This window comes from Prionailurus bengalensis, chromosome C1 (assembly GCF_016509475.1).
Source record: "Prionailurus bengalensis isolate Pbe53 chromosome C1, Fcat_Pben_1.1_paternal_pri, whole genome shotgun sequence".
NCBI lineage: Eukaryota > Metazoa > Chordata > Mammalia > Carnivora > Felidae > Prionailurus > Prionailurus bengalensis.
The window spans coordinates 246306-263909 of NC_057345.1; the positions used below are offsets into that span (position 1 = coordinate 246306).

Genomic DNA, 17604 nt, shown 5'->3' on the forward strand with positions numbered 1-17604 from the left:
TCTTGAATGCAAAAAAGCGTGATTGGTTTTTAACCCAGTTCTTGCGTCAACGTGTAGAAAAAGTTTATGAGGAAAGGCACCAAAGTGCTGGTGCTGGTGCCTGTTAGGAGTGGATCAGCGCTGGTGTTGACTTTCTTCTTCCGCTTGTGAGTATTTCCCATGTGATCAGGGGACTCCGGGCTCTGGCGCATCTTGTTTGGTGCGCACAGCACACGCCTGCCCGCCGTGAGGCTTCCAGCTTTGTATTCCAGTGGGACCCCAGCGGGTGACCGGTGATCCGGCTCAGGTAAACATGGGAATGGCTGGCCGCTTTCAAGAGCTGGTGCTGTCCGCCTGGGGCCTGCAGATGCCCTCCCGCCAGGGCTGGCCGAGCTCAGCGGTGTGGGCCGAGCGGGCTCTAAGGAGAGCTCACGGCGAGCCTCCCACGTTGTGCCATTTGTGCAGTTCTGGAGGCGGCTAACGGCTGGGAGCAGGCTGTTCCCTTCCGGGCGCCCACAGCCGACCCCTGACCACCTCGCTGACGGCCACCCAGGAGGCGCCCTGGGGCCGAGGGTGGCCAGCGTCGCACTCCCCTGAGTCTCCCAGCACCTGCGTGGGCTGCGGGCGTCAGGTGCCTTCCTCTTTGCTCGGTGCAGATGGGCCTGGCTTGGTGCCGTTCCAACCCGCTGTCTCCTGGAAGCCACACATCGTCAGAGGGCAACTTCTCTTCGTTGGCTCCCACACGTCACAGGCATCCCTCCCATCTTGAGGACAATGGACGGCCGTCAGCTGTGAGCCCCCCGCCTTTTGAGGGTGCCCCGCACACCGGGGCCTGGGGCGGGGGGAGGCATTTTCCACCCCCAGTCAGCGGCTGCCCCACCAGGGCCTCCGGGCCCTCCTTGGCTGCTTTGGTCCCTGCAACTGCCCCGGCCTGTGGATTCTCACGGTTCCGACCTGTGGCCAAGCCCAGGCTCCCTGAACTCCAGACAGCCTGGGACCTGGGCAGGCTTCCCAGCAAAGGGCTGGACCTGGTCCTCTGTCACCTCCCTGGAAATGTACGTGGGGTGGGGGTGGGGGGACACCACACACACACGCACGCACAAACACACACATACTTGCACACACACACCCAGCAGACCCTTTCCAAGGCAGTCCTCCCAGGGCGGTGTTCCCACCACCGTACATGCTGGTGGGTGTCGGGAGGTCTCTCCCCCGGTGTCCTGGAACTTCCTGGGGGCTGAAAGAGGCTCACAGCTGGTGCTGCCCTTCTCTCCTCTGGACATGTGAGAGGCCCCTGCTGGTGGGGCACACACAACCTCTCTGGCCCCTCAGCTGCCTGGGGATGTGGTCGGGGTTCCAGAATGACCGCTCTCCGACCCTCTCTGGCTTGGGCCTGCTCGTCGCCCCCATCATCAGACCTGTTCCACGGAAGCACGGTTCCTCCTGGCCTGTTTGCTGTCCCCATTTGTCACTCCTGCCAGGCATTGGGACGTCTCGTCTTGTGTCAACCCTGTACATTCGTGGCTTCCTCACCTCCAACCCTTGGCCCCAGCCAGTCGGCAAGGTCCCACGCGCTCTGGCCCTGCTCCCACCCCAGCAACACGTGTCACCCGCCGTACCTGCTCCTTGGCCACGCCTGCCTTGCTGGGACATAACTCTCTTCCCAAAGCCTTGCCTGGCCTCCTAAACTGTACCTGCCTTCTCCCCCACCCCCTCCACTTGCTCACTCAGGCCATTTCCTAAGACCCTCACCCCCTGCCTCCTTTTCATTGCTCAGTCCACATGCTGCCCCCTGACTAAAGCCGCCCCATCTCCCAAGACCTGCTCTCTGTCCTTTAGGGACACAGCCTCAGTGCCTGGCACTCACTGCTCCTGGTCAGAGCTTGTGGGTTCCATCCGGGGGTAGTTGGGGTCCCCCTCTGCTCCTCTGTCCCCTGCGTGGTCTTACTGCTACAACATTGGTGGGCTTTCCTGAGAGGCGGGCGCGAGGGTTCCGATTTGACAGCCGCCAGCAGACACCCCAGGATGCACCCCGTTTGGCGTATACTTTTTACATACACTCACAGCGGTGTTAGTGTTTGAATAAACTTGAACTCATGGTGCCTGATGCTTCTGTGCTTCTCTAACTGCTGGCGCTGGACATTTTCCCAAGTGTGCCTGCCGGTGCTTCTTTTGAAGAGGAGTTCCTGTGAAAGCCTGAGAGTTCTAACTTCTCAGTCCTTTAAATGTCTTATGTGAAGGACACTCGGCTCTTTTTCTGTCATATTTTCCCTTGGAAAGGGTGAGGTGTGTTCCCTGCTCCCTGCATGCTGGAATGTTCCCTTTGTTGGATTCCCCGAGAACCTGCATAAGCATTTAAATGTCACTAAATCCACATCTTACCACACACACACACACACAGCACCTGCTGTGGCTACGAGGACGCTACTGATGGTCCCCCAAGTCTCCGGGGGCCTCACGATGCCCCCAGGATGGGAGGGAAGGGACCTCACGCCCAGTGCCCAGCACAGGGAACAGAGGCAGCAGGGAGACAGGCCTCCCCGTGTGCTTCGAAGCCTGGGGTTTGCTTTGAGGTTTCTGGACCCTGCCCCGACCCAAGAGGGGGAAGGCCAAGGGGAGGTCAGGGCAGAGAAAGGTCAAGCAGTGCCCATGGGGAGGTGGCCCTGCTGCGCGGGCCTGTGGGGCAGGGATGCAGCCTTTGGCTCTCAAAATGGAAATCCTCTCCGCAGCTAATCAAATGAAACAGTGTATTAAAAACAATACATCACGGCGCCTAGGCACCCGGGTGGCTCAATTGGTACAACATTTGGCTCTTGACACCATGAGTCCAAGCCCCACATTTGGGCACAGAGGCCACTTAAATTTAAAAGAAGAAGAAGAAGAAGAAGAAGAAGGTTAATTTTATGTTATGTAAATTTCACTTCATTTTTAACAATGAAAAAAACCAATAGTATTCTATAAACTAGCATTAACCCATCAGGGAAAACAAAGAACTCACAACAGCAAGGAAAACGATCAAGTATCTGGGAGTCACCTTAGGAATACACACAGCGTCTGTGGAGAGAACAGCAAACCTCAAATAAAGCCTGTGGACGCTGATCTGAACCAGCGAGAGGCTCTCTGTTCTGAGATGGGGGAAGTGAGCGTTATACAAACACAAGTTTTCCTCATTAATCTCCAAAGTCCATGCAATCCTATTCCAAATTACAGATGGAGATTTTTCAGGAACTAGATATGAAAACAAAAAGGATAACCAAGCAAATATCAAAAAAGAGGGAAAGGGGGGGCCAGCTCTTCCAGGAGTTAGGGGCACTTGGCAAAGCGACAGCTTCACCAGCCAGCTGGTTTGGGCAAAGAGAGACACAGCGGCGGGGGGAGCAGCAGCCGTACCCCCGGCAAGTCAGCTGGGCCGGGGCAGGGGAAACAGGGTTACCACGTGGCGCAAGACAGGCCAGAGAACTCGCTGATGCCTGGTGGCCTGGGAGGGACAGAGACGGAGACCCTAAACAAAACCTCAAATGTACAAATGTACAAGACATCATGGCAAAAGTGGATGCGTTTGATTATATCAAGGTCGGGATTCCTGACCAAGGGACATGACGGGACCTGAGTTCACCGAAATGAGTAAATCCATAGGGACTGCTGTCTAAGGTATATAAGGAAGTCTGCAACTGAACAGGAAAAGAATAGAAATCCCACCCCAAAAAAGTGAGAAAAGGAGCAAAGGCTATGAGTGTTCCAGAAGAGGGCCTTGAGACCGGGGCCGTGTGGGGAAGCATGTCCCAGAAGAGGGGGCCCCGAGCCCGGGGCCGTGTGGGGAAGCATGTCCCAGAAGAGGGGGCCCCGAGCCCGGGGCCGTGTGGGGAAGCATGTCCCAGAAGAGGGGGCCCTGAGCCCAGGGCCGTGTGGGGAAGCATGTCCCAGAAGAGGGGGCCCTGAGCCCGGGGCCGTGTGGGGAAGCATGTCCCAGAAGAGGGGGCCCCGAGCCCGGGGCTTGACACGGTCAAGCACATTAGCAGTTGGCGACACGCAAAGTGAATCACAAGAATTCACCACCAGACTGTCCAACGTGGAGCGTGTGGGCAGGTGTGGACGAGGCAGCCTGGCTGGGGTGTGGACAGCAGGGCGTGGGCGTCACTGCCCTGCTGTCAGGGAAGCGGCAGGCGCGTGGGTGGGCAGCCCCAGAGGGCAGCATACAGGGCTGGGAGGCTTTCTGGAAGCTCGAGGGCTAACCGACACATCCTGAACCCGGTGCAGGACAAACACAGGTGGAAGGACAGCTCAGCACACTGGGGGCTGACAGCGCCCACGCCTAAAGCAACCCTGTGGCCCATAGGCAGCGCGGGGAGCGGTGGGGGCACGACCTCTCCCCTCACCCGCGGTAAGAAGGACCAGAGCTCTCCTGTCCGAGGAGCCCCAGCCACCTGCGGCCTGAGCCCACACCCCCACAGGTTACCCCTCAACCGTCGGGGATCCTGGCCTGTGGCCTCGCCCAGGTTTGCTGTGTCTCCCATTCCTTACTCACCCCTTGGCATCCAGCGTGCAAGAGGGCGTGTCCTGAGGGGAGCCCCTGCTCCCCATGCATGTTCCTGAGGTTTACTCCCAACACGGGCCGGGATGAGTGTCCGCCCTGCTCGGACACAGGGCCTGTAGCTGCCATGATGCACATGCTGGGTCATTGCAAAATGAGCTTTCTGCTGTTCCTGAGCAAGCCTAGGGGTGTCCAGGGACCACACAGTGTTTTGTGAAGAGGCTGGGGAGCCAAGGTGGGGAAGGGTGGTGGGAGCCAGCCCCTCCTGACCACCTGCCCAGGACCCTTGTATCTGGCCCCGCTGCTTGACCCCACCCCCAGAGGCTGGACCTAAGCCCCTTCCGGGCGCAGTCCCTCCAACACATAGGGTTCCCTGTGGCGACTCCCAGGGAGCTGAGCCTGTGGCCCATGTGGCAGAACAGAGCTGGGCCCCCTGGATCCCCACCCTCTGCAGTGGATGGTGATACCACCTCCTGTGGCAGCCCAGCACCCTCCTGCGTGGATCTGTAGGCCTCTCCCGGGACGGGACGTCAAGGGTGTCGGTCACGCCTGTCTTGGAGCTGAAGAAAGACTCGAGGTCTTTGAAGGAAAACTTTGGCCTCAGGCTGTGAGTTTCCCAGCTCCAGCTTGCTGTATGATGGTCACTCTGGGCAGGGCCGGCCAGGCCGTCCCCTCTGCCATCGTCCCCAGGGCCCACTGGAGCTCCAGGCGGCCTCTGTCTCCTGCAGCCACAGGATTACAGGCCCAAGCCCTGGAAGAATATAGAACTCATGCCAGGAGTATGGAAGTCGGGGTCTGCAGGTGGCAGAAATGGTGCCTGGCCCCAGCACTTCCTGAAATCCGAGGCCGTTGAGAGAAATCAGTCCTGGGTGAGGAGTTACAGGCCGGGGGAGGTGGGGGGATGAGGGGTGGGGGAGCGGCCGTCAAGCCGGCTTTGTACCCAGAGTGTGAGGGAGTCAGCGCCCCGGCTTCACCACAGAAGGGGAGGTAAGACCTGGCCTGTAGCCCAGCCGAATGGTCCCTAAGCCCCTGTGACTGCTTTCTTTTTCTGTTCTTTTCTCTCTTTTTTTTCTCCCAAGGCAGGTTTCCTTGTTATTATTGAGGTATTTACTTTTAAGTGAAAGCCGCTTGGCATTCCTATGTAGACAGACACTATATACAGCCCTGGTTTTTTCTCAGAGCAGAAGTTAAAAATTATTCAACGCAAAATTCCTGGGCTGTGCTGCAGAGGCCGGTTGTACCAGGCAAAGGTTTCCACCACATTCCGCCCAGCCAGGCCACGATAAGGCAGCCCTGGGAGCCGAGCCTGCCGACCTGCCCACCTGCCCCGCCGCCCGGCTGTCCCCACAGGGACCAGGTAGGACCGAGGCTTCTGGGAAAGCGTCAGGGAGAGGTTTGTCTCGTGGGGTCTACAGTGACCTCATCACTTGTAATCGGAGCTGGTCTGAAAGTCCCCACCAACCTGAACTTTTTCTTTCGGAGCTGTGGTCCAGCCCACAGTCTCTGGGATGTCCTGGTGCTGCCGATGGCACTGAAACATGAGGGACCATGGGGAGGTCCTAGCCCATGAGCTTTCAAGAGAGAAAGAGTGGGGGCCTTTGGAAGGGGCTGCGTCAGCTGAAGGGGTCTTACAGAAAACTGGTGGTGTTTCTACTATTTGTTGGGGGAGGGGGAGGGACTGTGCCCAAGGCCCATCTTTGGGAGTGTTGGAAGATATCTGGGGGGGGCGGGGGGGGGCGGAGGGGGCACTGGGCCTGTGCTGGCCGGGCAGGCTGCCTGAGATCCCACAGCTCCGTGACCTGTTGGAAATCCAGCCCCATGTGGCTGCATACAAAGGCCATGAGGTGACACACAGTCTCCCCAGCAGAATGGGGGTCTTTGCCCTCTGTGAATGGTGTGGGTGTTTTCGGGCATCCTCCGGGAAAGAATGATTGTTAAGTCCCTAGAATGTTCACTTATTACCTGGCCATCTCTGAAGATGACAGCCAGGATCCTGGGGGCCCAAGGAGAAAGGGATCAAGACTGAGATCATTCCTGTTTCCTAGACGTGACAATGGCCAGAAAGTGCCGGCAAGGAAACCAAAGTTATTCCATTTCACAAGACACACGTGTACTATGCGTAACTACTCTAAAGGTGCGGAATTCACGACCGGCTGGGGTAGGGCCAGCTTCCTCCATCAAAGCTGAAATTGAACCCTGCTGAGATTCGGAGCCCAGGGTGTCACGGTAACGTGAGGACATGAAACAAGACGTGGCCTAAAACACAGGATGGTCCACAGTAGGGCTAAGCCTTGAGTGGTCTCATGACAAAATGGGCAGAATGTGGCGGAGACTATGCCTGCCCAGAACGGTGGACTCAGGGTGGGAGCACTAGACTCCGTGAGGCCCCATCACGGGGAAACGGATGTTGTCCCTGCTGAATATCAACTATCAAAAGAGGAGTGGAGAGTGTGACAAGGTCACTTACCGTAGGAGAGCAGAGAAGTTTGAGCTTTAATTACAGGTCATTCCAACATTACTGAAGTGGTTGCCAGGCCTCACAGGGTGCAAAGTATACCGACTGAATTTTTATTTCATTTGTTTAATGTGTATTTATTTTTGAGAGAGAGGGAGAGAGAGAGCGCATGTGGCTGTGAGTGGGGGAAGGGCTGCAGGGGGTGGGTACACAGGATCTGAAGGGGGCTCTGTGCTGACGGCAGCAAACCGATGTGGGGCTCGAACTCACGAACCATTAGATCATGACCTGAGCCAAAGTTGGGCGCTCAACCAACTGAGCCACCCAGGCGCCCCTTATTTCATTTTTTATCAAAGTTACACTTGTGTGTAGCTTAAGAGTCAGGCATTCCTATGAGGCTTGGACAAACACAGCCTCCCAGTCACCCCCTATGCTGTCTCCAAAGACAACTTCCATATTCCAGATAACTTTTGTGTTATTTACATGCATCTGTGCAACAACATGATTAAGCCACAGTTTCCTGGTGTTTCTGTTTTAGGTATTTGTCCACTGAATTCATTCTGTGGACGATAGCTTTTACTCCTTCCACCTCTCCCCACACTTGTGCCCCCTGTTTTCAATGGAGTTATAATTTTAGTTAGCTCTGTACTCAGGGATTAGATTTGTATTCATACCAGGCCTGTGGCATGCCATGGTTATTGTTCCACCCCACACACGTGTTGTTTTCCCTGGAGTTAATAATCACCTTTCTTTTCTCATGCTTGCTGAGTTTTCTCTGAACTCATTGCTAATTCATCCTTAGATTCTTGCCAGTGGCTTAAATTCAAACACACGGAGTATTTCTAAGGAGCCTGGTCAGCTCTCCCTGGGTCCACGGCAGGACTGGCCCCTCAAGAACTCCTTGATCTGCATCCTGAAGATTCCTTTTGCTGCTCCCCTGGGTTGGATTTTCCTGGATCTGAGGCTTGCCGTTTCTTAATTAGTCCCTGTTCTAGTGGAGCACGTCCTTCAGTAGCTTCCTGAGAAAGGGCACATGGCAGACACAAGGCTTTAAAATATCTTTAATCCACTTGTGTGATAGTTTGGTTGGGTATAGAACCATTTTCCCTCCATAATGTGAGAACTGTTTCAGTGTCTCCCAGCTTCTGATGTTGCTGTGGGTAAAGGCGACGTTGTTTAAGTCCTGATCTGTGGTATGGAAACCGCTTGTTTCTTCTTGCTAGAGGTGTTTAGGGGCTTCTTTTTGTCCTGAGTGATCTGACGGTTCATGAAAATGACCTTTGTGTGGATTCACTTCCATCCCTTTTGCTAGATGCCCGGTGGCTCTTTTGGTCTGGGAATTCCTGTCCTTCAGTTCCAAAAAATTTTCTTGAATTACTAATTTTAAATTATTTCTTCTCTTCCCTTTTCTCTGTTTCCTCTTTCTGTGGTAAATATCAGGATCCTGGACCTCTTTGGCAGGCCCCTAATGACCTTTCTGAATTCCTTTTCCCAGTATTGTGGCTTCACTTTCAAGGAAATGCTTTTATTCCGTGTTCCAACTCCTTCATCGAGCTTTTCATTCTTCTGTAATATTAATTTCCAAGAGTACATTTTTGTTCTCTGAATATTTATTTCTACAGCATTCTGATCTTTTACTGTGGTCACACTATTTTCTCTCATCTCATTGAGGATATTGACAATCTCTCCTTTTCAAGTTTTCCTCTTGTATAGACTCTGAAGAAACATGATAAATACATTTCTGCACCTATTTCCTTCCAGTCATGCTTGCTATAGCAAAGTTAAATCAGAGTTGAATCAGAATTAAGAACTGATAAATTGTCAAGCAAAACACAAGATAGGGACGCCTGGGTGGCTCAGTCAGTTATGCATCTGACTTCAGCTCAGGTCATGATCTCACAGTTTGTGAGTTTGAGCCCCGCATCAGGCTCTGTGCTGACAGTACAGAACCTGGACCCCACTTCAAGTTCTGTGTCTCCCTCTCTCTCTGCCCTTCCCCCGCCCCTGCTCACACTCTGCCTCTCTCTTTTTCAAAAATAAATAAACATTTTTAAAAATTTTTTTTAAAAAAGAAAAGAAAAACACAAGATATTCTATGGAAAGATAGGAGTGGGCCATGGCCCAGTGAGCCAATGATCACATCCATGGGCCATCAGAATTGAGAAAAGTTCAGATTCACTAGTTCTCGGGAAGGCAAAACTCAGACACTCGCTCATTTTCTGGAAGCAGAGCCTGGGGCAGGGGATCCTGTGCAAGAGGAGTACTGTGGGGAGGGGTGCCTCAGAGAACAGAGAAGCAAGACTGGGCAGAGAAGGAGCTTCTGGCCTTGGGGAGCAGGCCAAGCTACCCTGCAGAGTATCAGTCATCATTTTGAGGGTGACAACCCCCAGGAGGCAGCTGAGAACCCTGGGCGGTGGGGACTGTGCACCTGTTGTAAGGGTTCCTGGGTGGGCACCTGGCTTCATTGGAGGTGAAGTGTCGCTTGGGAGGAGTCATACTTGCAAAACCGAACAAGTGAAGCACCAACAGCTACACAGGCGCCTGTGGGGAGAGCAAGCTCTCGTGCTATGGGGGATGCAGGAATCAGGAGCACTCCACTGGGAGCCTGCAAGGAGGCCCGAGGGAAGGTGTCCTGCGGCAGCTCACAGCGTGTGATGGGAGGCAGAGAGAGCACTCGCAAGGGCTGGCTGGGCGCGTTGAGTGTGTTCAGTCTGTCCATGGTGCCCAGGAAGGGGTTCTGGTCTATCTGTAGTGCCCCCGGTGGTGGGCCAGCGTCTCCCGTCTTTGGCTGTTGGTGCGTCCTTCCCAAATGGGGTCATCGCAAGCGTGACGCTCCTGTGTGCACAAATGTCATCTTCTCTACTGCTCAGGGAGGCCATGAGTGAGAGGGGCTGGGAGCTGGAGGCACATGACGCCCTCCCCACTAGCCCAGGGGCTCGGTAGGCCCCAGTGTCAAGCTGGTTGGTCCCTGCGGGGGGGCTCCTGCATTAGATTCAGAGTCTCTGCTCCCAGGCAGTGGTGGGAAGGCAGCCAGTGGGACAACTGGCCTTGCATTTGAATGTCTCACTCCTTCCCCTGCTTGATTAACCCTGGGTGGGGCTTTAACTGTTTCTGTAGAAACCTGTCCCCCCCCCCCGCCCCCCACCTCAAGGAACAGAACAATGGCCTTTCCCTCTAATCTGTCAGGTCTGTGCCAGGGTCAGCAGCAGGAACTTTGGGGACACCCACAATGTCTGTCCATGAAATGATTTGACAGGCTAGGCTAGGGGTTCCTGGGTCTGTTTGGACAAGCGTATAGTTTTCTGGAGTTTGACCCAGTGGGTCATTGGTCTTGGGAGAGGGAAGTGTCCTAGAGAGTAGATTCCGTGTTTGGTTTTCCTGAAAGAGAACAGTTTGATTAATTTGCACATCTTCCTCGTAATTTCCCTTGCTTGGGCCTGTGAAGAGTTAGTGGTCGGGAAGACACGAAAGCTTCTGTCTCTCCTAAGAAACAGAGGCACAACTGAACATCAGCTCACTGGGAAATCCAAGTCCAGGCTTGCCCTCTCCTTGCACAGACCCCTCTCGGGCCTTCTGCCCCCTCCCTTCCTGCCATCCCACTCTGAAAACCAGAACAGATCAGCCACTTCTCTCCATAAACCCATTCCTCACATCCTGTTAATCCCAATAACATCCCAACAACAACATCCGAGAGAGCCATTCCTACCTCCCAGGACATCGCTGTGTGGTGGCCTTGAGGGAGGGAAGGTCCCCACACAGGCAGGCCCGTGACCCTGGGGCCCCAGAGCTGCCATCACACCCTGGGCATCTCTGAGAACTTCTCACTGTCTTGGGAAGGACTCTGCAGGACCCCCATGGATCCCCCACAGGATGGGTGCCAACTCTTTCCAGTGTTCTGTGAACAGGTGCCCAGAACGTGGTCACAAAGAGGACCCTAGAGCCGGCATCTATGTTGGGGGCCCACATCTGTGTTGGCCCCCAGGAAACAGCTTTCAGAGGTGGAATATGGGATCTGGTGACAGGGTGAAGTCCCACAGAAGGACTGGCCCCATGAGAAGTCCTTGGGGACAGCAGGGTCTTGTTGAGGAGGGGTGGACCGACCACCAAGGCCGGGGAAGAGGACAGATGGAGGCTGGGGCCCAATCTGTGGCCGACACTGACCTTGGCTCAAACCCGAGCCTCATCAGTGTCCCATTTGTGAGGGGGCATGGCTTTTTTTAAACCAGGTTTCCTCCAGGCCGGAAGAGAGTGGTGTGGAGGGGCGGGTGGGCCACCTGACCATAATCACACCCCCTCCAGCAGTGCCACCAGAGGGCTGCTCCAACTTAGGCCCAGACCAACATGCCTGTGCCTTCCGAGGGTTTAGGGAGAGCCCCTCTCTGTGACCCCCCCCTCCCAAAGCGGTGTGCCGCCCGCAGCCTCTGACCATCCCCCAGGGCTCTGTGGGAAACCAGGTCCCAAGGCCACTGTCCGCTGCTCCTACCGTCCTGCTGACCAGGCCGAAGGCTGCCCAAGGGCATTTGGGTCACGAGACCAGTGCCCTCACACCCCGTCCACAACTTCCTGGGCAGGGACTGGAAGGTCTTGCCACCTCCCTCTCCAGGGAGTGGGATGTCCCAGGCCATGGTAAGCTGGTGAATGTTTAACAGCTGGCCCCGGGGGTGGGCACCCGGTTGTGGCATTTGCCCATTTCCACAGTGAAAACACCCACCAGGATCTCAAGCCGCCGGGTGCAGCCAGTGAACACTGAGGTGGGAGGCGTAATAATCCGCAGGCGGGAGTGTCTCCTAAGCCACTCCCTGTCCTGACGCGCTCCCGTGTGGGATGTGAATCACACAGGAGCACCGGTGTCCCTAGGCCAGAAAGCAGGGTCTCGGGGTCATTGTGGCCTGTGGCCACAGGGGTAACAGTGCGTGCCCAAGCCTGGGCTGAGGGCCTGCCATGGCCCCCTCCTCAGCTCCCGGGTGCCCATAGAGGGAACTAAGGGAGGGGGGTCCACATCCGCAGCTTCGTGCCCACACATATCCTCCGAGGCCAAGAGAGCCACTTACTCCCCAGCTCTTTGTGCCCTGGGGAGGTGGGGCAGGGGCAGCCCGTGGGGTGCAGGCAGAGCTGAGAAACACAGGGGGGTGCTGGGGGGGTGCAGGAGGCAGCCCTTGGAGGTCTGGGCTGAGCAGAGGCCTGTAGGACACAGTGTCTGGGGGCTGGTGAGTGGAGGACTGCGGGACCGTGGGACCAGGCTCTGGGCACACCAGGTGGACAGGCTGGGTTGGGCTGGCGGGGGGGGGGGGCACAATTTGCAGCTGTGGCCACCTTGTAGCAGAGTGAGGTGGGTCAGAGGTACCTGTACTGGAGAGGCTGCTGGTGGCCCGTGGGATGTCAGCTGTCAAGCCGCAGAGAGAGTCCCGGTCTCTGCTGTGTGTCTGAGGCAACAGTGTTGTGGGTGCCATGAGGGCCTTTACCCTGAGGGATGGCTCCCGTCACTCCCAGACAACAAAGGGGGCACAGAGCGCGGGATGGGGGTCTCAGCTCTTGGGGTGCAGGGCTCCGGGCCCGGACAGCTGCCGGCAGGGGGGCGGGGCGGCACGGTGCTGAGGCTGCACTCCTGCTGGTACAGCCCAAATACAGAACTTCTCTGATGTGCACAGACGCCTGCGTCCCGCCCTCCGGGCCGGAAGGCCGGAAGCGGGTGGGAGCAGGCTCTGGGGTGGACATGAGTGCCTCTGCCTAGGTGAGGCTGCCAGAGACAGACAGGAGGGCGGATCTCTCTTCTGGGGGACTCATGCAGTCTCACCTTCATTTGTCTGGATTAACTCGGGAGCAGGTGCATTTCTCCTGCAAACAGAGGTGCACCACCCAGGCCAGCTTAACCCTCTCCCCACCGATCTGCTTGGGACCCTGGGGGCGGGGTGGCAAACCTACGGGGGCAAGAGGGCCGGAGGCCTGTCCCAGGCCCAGGAGTTCAATTTGCCCTGAGTACTTGGCCACCTGCACCTTTGTGGGGCTAGCGGCCTCACTCCTGCTGGTCGGCTGGGTCCAATCGAGACTAGGAGGGGGACCAAGGCAGCCCTCCTCCCACTCCCTCTGCAAACTCACAGGCACCAGGGCCTCTGGAGTCGGGCACCTGTCCTCGACCCCTCCGCCCCTCCTCTTCTTTGGTTTTCCAGCAAACAAAGCAATCAGGGTGCTTTGTGGTGGCCTCACCCTGGGGACTGGGCCCATCCTGGGAGGGTGGGTGGGAAGCCCAGCTTTGCATAAGGAAACCCGAGCCCCGCCAGGTGCGGGAGACAAAGGCGGGTGGCCCGCCCCTGCCTGCCTGGCTCTGAGGGGCGGATCCTCCAGGCGGGGTGTCCACACCCCCTCCCCTGGTCTGTGCGAGGCGGTGAGGTGGGGGGGGGGGGGGGGGACCCGGCAGGAAGATGTGAGTGTAGGGTTAAGAGGCCCGAGGTTGCCCCAGCCTCCTGCCCCACGTCTGCATGGGCCCCTCCCCAGCCTCTCCGGCTGCCCCGTGGACAGAAGGGGAGCCTGGGGAAGGCAGGCAAGCATGCTTCTCATGGCGCGCCTATGTGTCCCTATCACCCTTTCGGAGCGGGTTTCCTGGAGAAGGGCAGGCGCCTTACAGCCCCAGCCTCCCCAGCCCTGTGCTGGGTCGTGGGCCCCCCCATCACAAGGCCTGGATCCTGTGGTCCTCAGCTCCCCAGCCCTCTGCAGTGGGCCTTGTGTGGGTCCTTCTGGGGACTAGGCCACCTGCAGTGTCCCAGGCACCGCCCCCCCCCCCCAGCCTAAATGCAGGAGCATCCCCCTGGGGGCTTTGGGGACCTACAGAGGGAGGGGCTTCCTGGAGAAAGGACCCCTCCAACCCCCAGCTGGCCCGCTTCAGGGCTGTGGCACAGCCTCTGGGCCTGGGTCCAAATCGCTGTGGCCTTGAGGAAGGGTTCAGGGTGTTCTGTCACAGGAGCTGACGGAAGGGGGAGACACAAGCAGCATTAGTGGGAAGGAGGGCTGGGGTCTCTCTGGCCTCTCAGGCACAGCCCACCCCCAGAGGGTCAGGAGCCTGGGCCACCCGCACCCCCTGCTCTTCTGGGCCCCTCCCAGTCCCCTTCCCTGTGCCTCCAACTGCCTTCCTCCTCCGGGCTCCGCGTATGGGACCTGCACCCGTATCTCTGGGATTCGGGGACTTGCTCCTTCCCTCTTGGACACCTGTCAGGGCCGATGTCCCCAAACCGCTCTTCCCTTTCAGGTTTGTCTCACGCACATGCTAGTCACACATGTGTCCAGTAACACGTACACAAGGTCACCCCCTCCCAACCCCCCATATCCCCCATGTACAGCCACCGGCGTGCACACACACAGAGGAATGTGCATCTGGAGCTGGCAGCCAGGCACCAGCATTGCAGCGTCCTCTGGCCCTGTCCTGGGCCATCCACCTCTCACCCCATTTGGTTCATTTCCAGAGGTGGCCCCCCACCCCCACTGTGGCCTTCAGGCCTCCTGCTCGTCTATGGGGGGTGGGGGGCACCGGGAGGCAGCACACTGACTATATCAGCCTCACAGAGAACCACAGGCTTTGCTTTCTTGGGTCTCACTAGGACTGGAGCGGTCTTGACCCGCCGCCAATCTCACCGGCTGGCCAGGCCAGGCCCATCCCACCCACACGGGCTCCACCTGGCTGGAAGCCATGAGCTCCTTCCTGCTTTCCACCTTCTCAGAACAGGGTGTGGCCCTTCCTCTCCCTGGGTCTGACCGCTTCCCTGAGCTTCCATCACAATCTGGAAACTCAGCAACCTCGTTCTCTGGGCAGGCACCGTAGGGGAACCCCTGAGAGACAGGGGCAGGGAGCTCCAAGCCCTGTGGGTTCGTGGAGCAGGAGCCCAGGCACGGGGGGCACGCAGGAGGGCCCCGGTCAGGGCCAAGACAGGCCCTTCCCAAGCAGGGCCAGCCCTGGCTTTGCTAGTCTATGGAATGCAGTGGATTTTCCAGAAAGCTGAGTTCGAGCGTGTGCAATTTAAAGGAAGCATCTTTCAGCCCAGGATTGTGTCCTCCCTGGTGACGGGTGTTAAAGCCTCGTTTGCTTAGGTGGTAGATGGCAGCCGTCTTGAGTGCCCTTCGTGTCAAGCAAATACGTGCTAGCCCCCGAAGTCAGGACAGTGGGGCCAGCGCTGCGTTTCTTGAAGGGAGGGACAGAACAGTGGCCAAAAGCTGTGCTCCTGGCCCACGTGGTAGCCCCTGGAGCACGGAGGACAGAGGGGCCGTCCTGCCCAGGTGTCGTGAGCACGCTAGGAAGGCGTACACGCAAGTTGTGTCTTTCCGCCAGGTCAGCCTTACCCAGTCGGAAGGCAGAGTTAGTCACAATTATAAAGCAAGTTCAGGATTCCAAACTCGATGACATTTCACCACGTGATTAAACTTGGCTTCTCACACAGCACACAGAGCAAAACACAAGAGCAGCCACACAACAGACAAGACACAGAGGGGGTGGGGAGCTAGCGAACCAAACTCAGATTTAATCAGTCTAGGGCCCCCGCAGGCCTCCTCTGCTTCCGCCTGTTATCAGTCCTGGGGTGTCGTCAGCCGGTGCGGGTGTCCCTGAGATCTGGTAGCTGTGGTACCCTTCACTACTTGCGTCCTTGCCTGACGCAGGCTCTGGCTTGACCTGAGCGAGACACCCCATTTTGCCCTCTCCGCTAGGAGTCTGTGGGCCGGGAGTCCGCTCGCTGCCCGGCCGGGATCACAGCTCTCTCCAGCTTTGGGTCAGCACTGTCCTGAGCGTGGCAGCTGCCGGGGAGGTCACCAGATGGCCCGGCCCTAGCTTCTGGGGATCTGGGTTCTGGAGCTCGGCAGGGCGCCCCGAGCGGTGGCTGCTGGCGTTAGGTTATGGGCAGCGCGTGGAGGAGAACTTGGGGTCCAAGATGGCAGGAGCCGCCAATGAAAATGTAGTTGCTCTGTGTTTAGACAGAGATGTGCTTCATTTCTATGGGCGGCTTCTTGATGGCACGAGGCCTTAGCCCGGAAACCAAGGCAGCGTCTCTCCAGCCGCAGTTCCCGGGCTCCTGGCGACATCAGCGCCCTCCTGGGCTCCCGGCGGCTGCGGTCACTGAGGGCTGCTTTTCGCTTCCGCTTCAGGCCCGGAGCTGGGATTTGCTTCGGAAAAGACAAAAGGCAGAGAAGGGGAAGGACAAGGGGGAGAGGTGTCCCTCACAACGGAAGGAGGCTTAGCAAGGAGCGGCGGGTGGCGGCGGGGTGGCCTCAGGACTCCTGGGTCCTGAGCAAAAGCCAGGACACCCCCAGGCATCTCCAGCGAACGTGCCCGGGGGTGCCCTTGAGGGGGAGGATGGGGTGGGAGGAGGTGGGCACAGTCTCCCCTGATCCCGTGGGACTCGTTACAACCCTTCTGCCGGCCTTGTCTTGAAGTTTAAGTTTGCTCAGGTGTCTTTCCTTTCTCAGTGCTTTGTATCTGGGTGTTTTGCCTCTTGCGAGTGTTCACACCGCGTTGTATTGTACAATGTGCTATTTGGTCAGCTTTGTACCCGTCCTCCCTGCAGCGCTGGGCTCTGGGTGTCCTATCTTGTGAACGCTGTCAGGAGAGCTCTACATTCTTCTGCGCCCCCCACCCCCAGGGGGTGAATCACCAGCTCCTCCTTTTCCTGCACGAAATCCCACATCTTGTGGGTCTGCTCCTCTGTCTTTCTGGTCCTGCACCCGTATCTCCCGGAAGCGGGGACTTGCTCCTTCCCTACTGGGCACCGGTCAGGGCCGATGTCCCTAGACCGCTCTTCCCTTTCAGCTTTGTTCCCCAGGATGGGGATGGCACTGGGGTGTGAGAGACTTGGGGGAGCAGGCATCTGACAACAGGGGCCTCCCCACAGCTGCCTGGGGTGAGCTGACCTAGGCCCAACTCCCACCGCACCCCCGGCCGCCTCCTGGTCCACTCTGGCCCTGCAGAGCCCCCCGCGCCCCCCCCCCACAGGGAGGCATCTCAGTCCCCTCCCGGCCAGCCCCTGTCCGAGGCCCCTCCCAGCCACCACAGACCCTCCTGCTCAAGGCCCGGGGTCCGAGCTGGTCTCCTCTGGGGTTCCCTAAGGAAAAGAACCAGAAAGCCCCCCTCGCGAACAGCCAGAAGCACAGAGGCTCCTGCCAGGTGGAACCCCCCCCCCCGCCGCCCTGCTCCTCTGAGGGCAGAGCTGCACCCTCAATGGCCCAATGCCATCCCTCCCTCACTGTTAGCACCTGGCATCGGGAAGCGGGGACAGAGTCCTGGGGACGCTGCGTGTGCACGTGTGTGCAGCCCCGCATGTGAACGCCCGTGCCACACGCCTGTCTACCTGCCAACGGATGCTCGCCTGTGTTTCCACACGCGCGCCGCACGCCCGTGTGCGAGCTTCTCCTCGTGAACCCACCCCAATCCTGACCCGCACCCCAATCCTGACCTCAGCGCCTGACACGGAGTCTGCTCAGGACCCTGGGACCCCAGACGAGCCCCTCGCAGATGCTCCCGGAGTCCGTCCACAGGACACACGGGTGTTGACGTGTACACACGTGTACTCTCGCCTGACCAGAGCTGGCCTGGGGCCCAGACATGAGGAAGAAGTCGATGCCTCAGGGGGGTCCGGGGGCAGCAACCCCGGATGGGAGCCACACC

The 17604-nt window shown here is 57.9% G+C and overlaps 1 protein-coding gene across 1 annotated transcript in view; it reads left to right on the plus strand.

The window, feature by feature from the left end:
• The first annotated feature begins 5712 nt into the window (after positions 1–5712).
• TTLL10 (tubulin tyrosine ligase like 10) overlaps positions 5713–17604 on the plus strand; it is a 60642-nt gene continuing 48750 nt past the window's right edge. The window contains exon 1 of the mRNA XM_043573495.1: positions 5713–5867. The gene's annotated coding sequence lies outside the window, so the exon portion shown is untranslated. The remainder of the gene's footprint in view (positions 5868–17604) is intronic.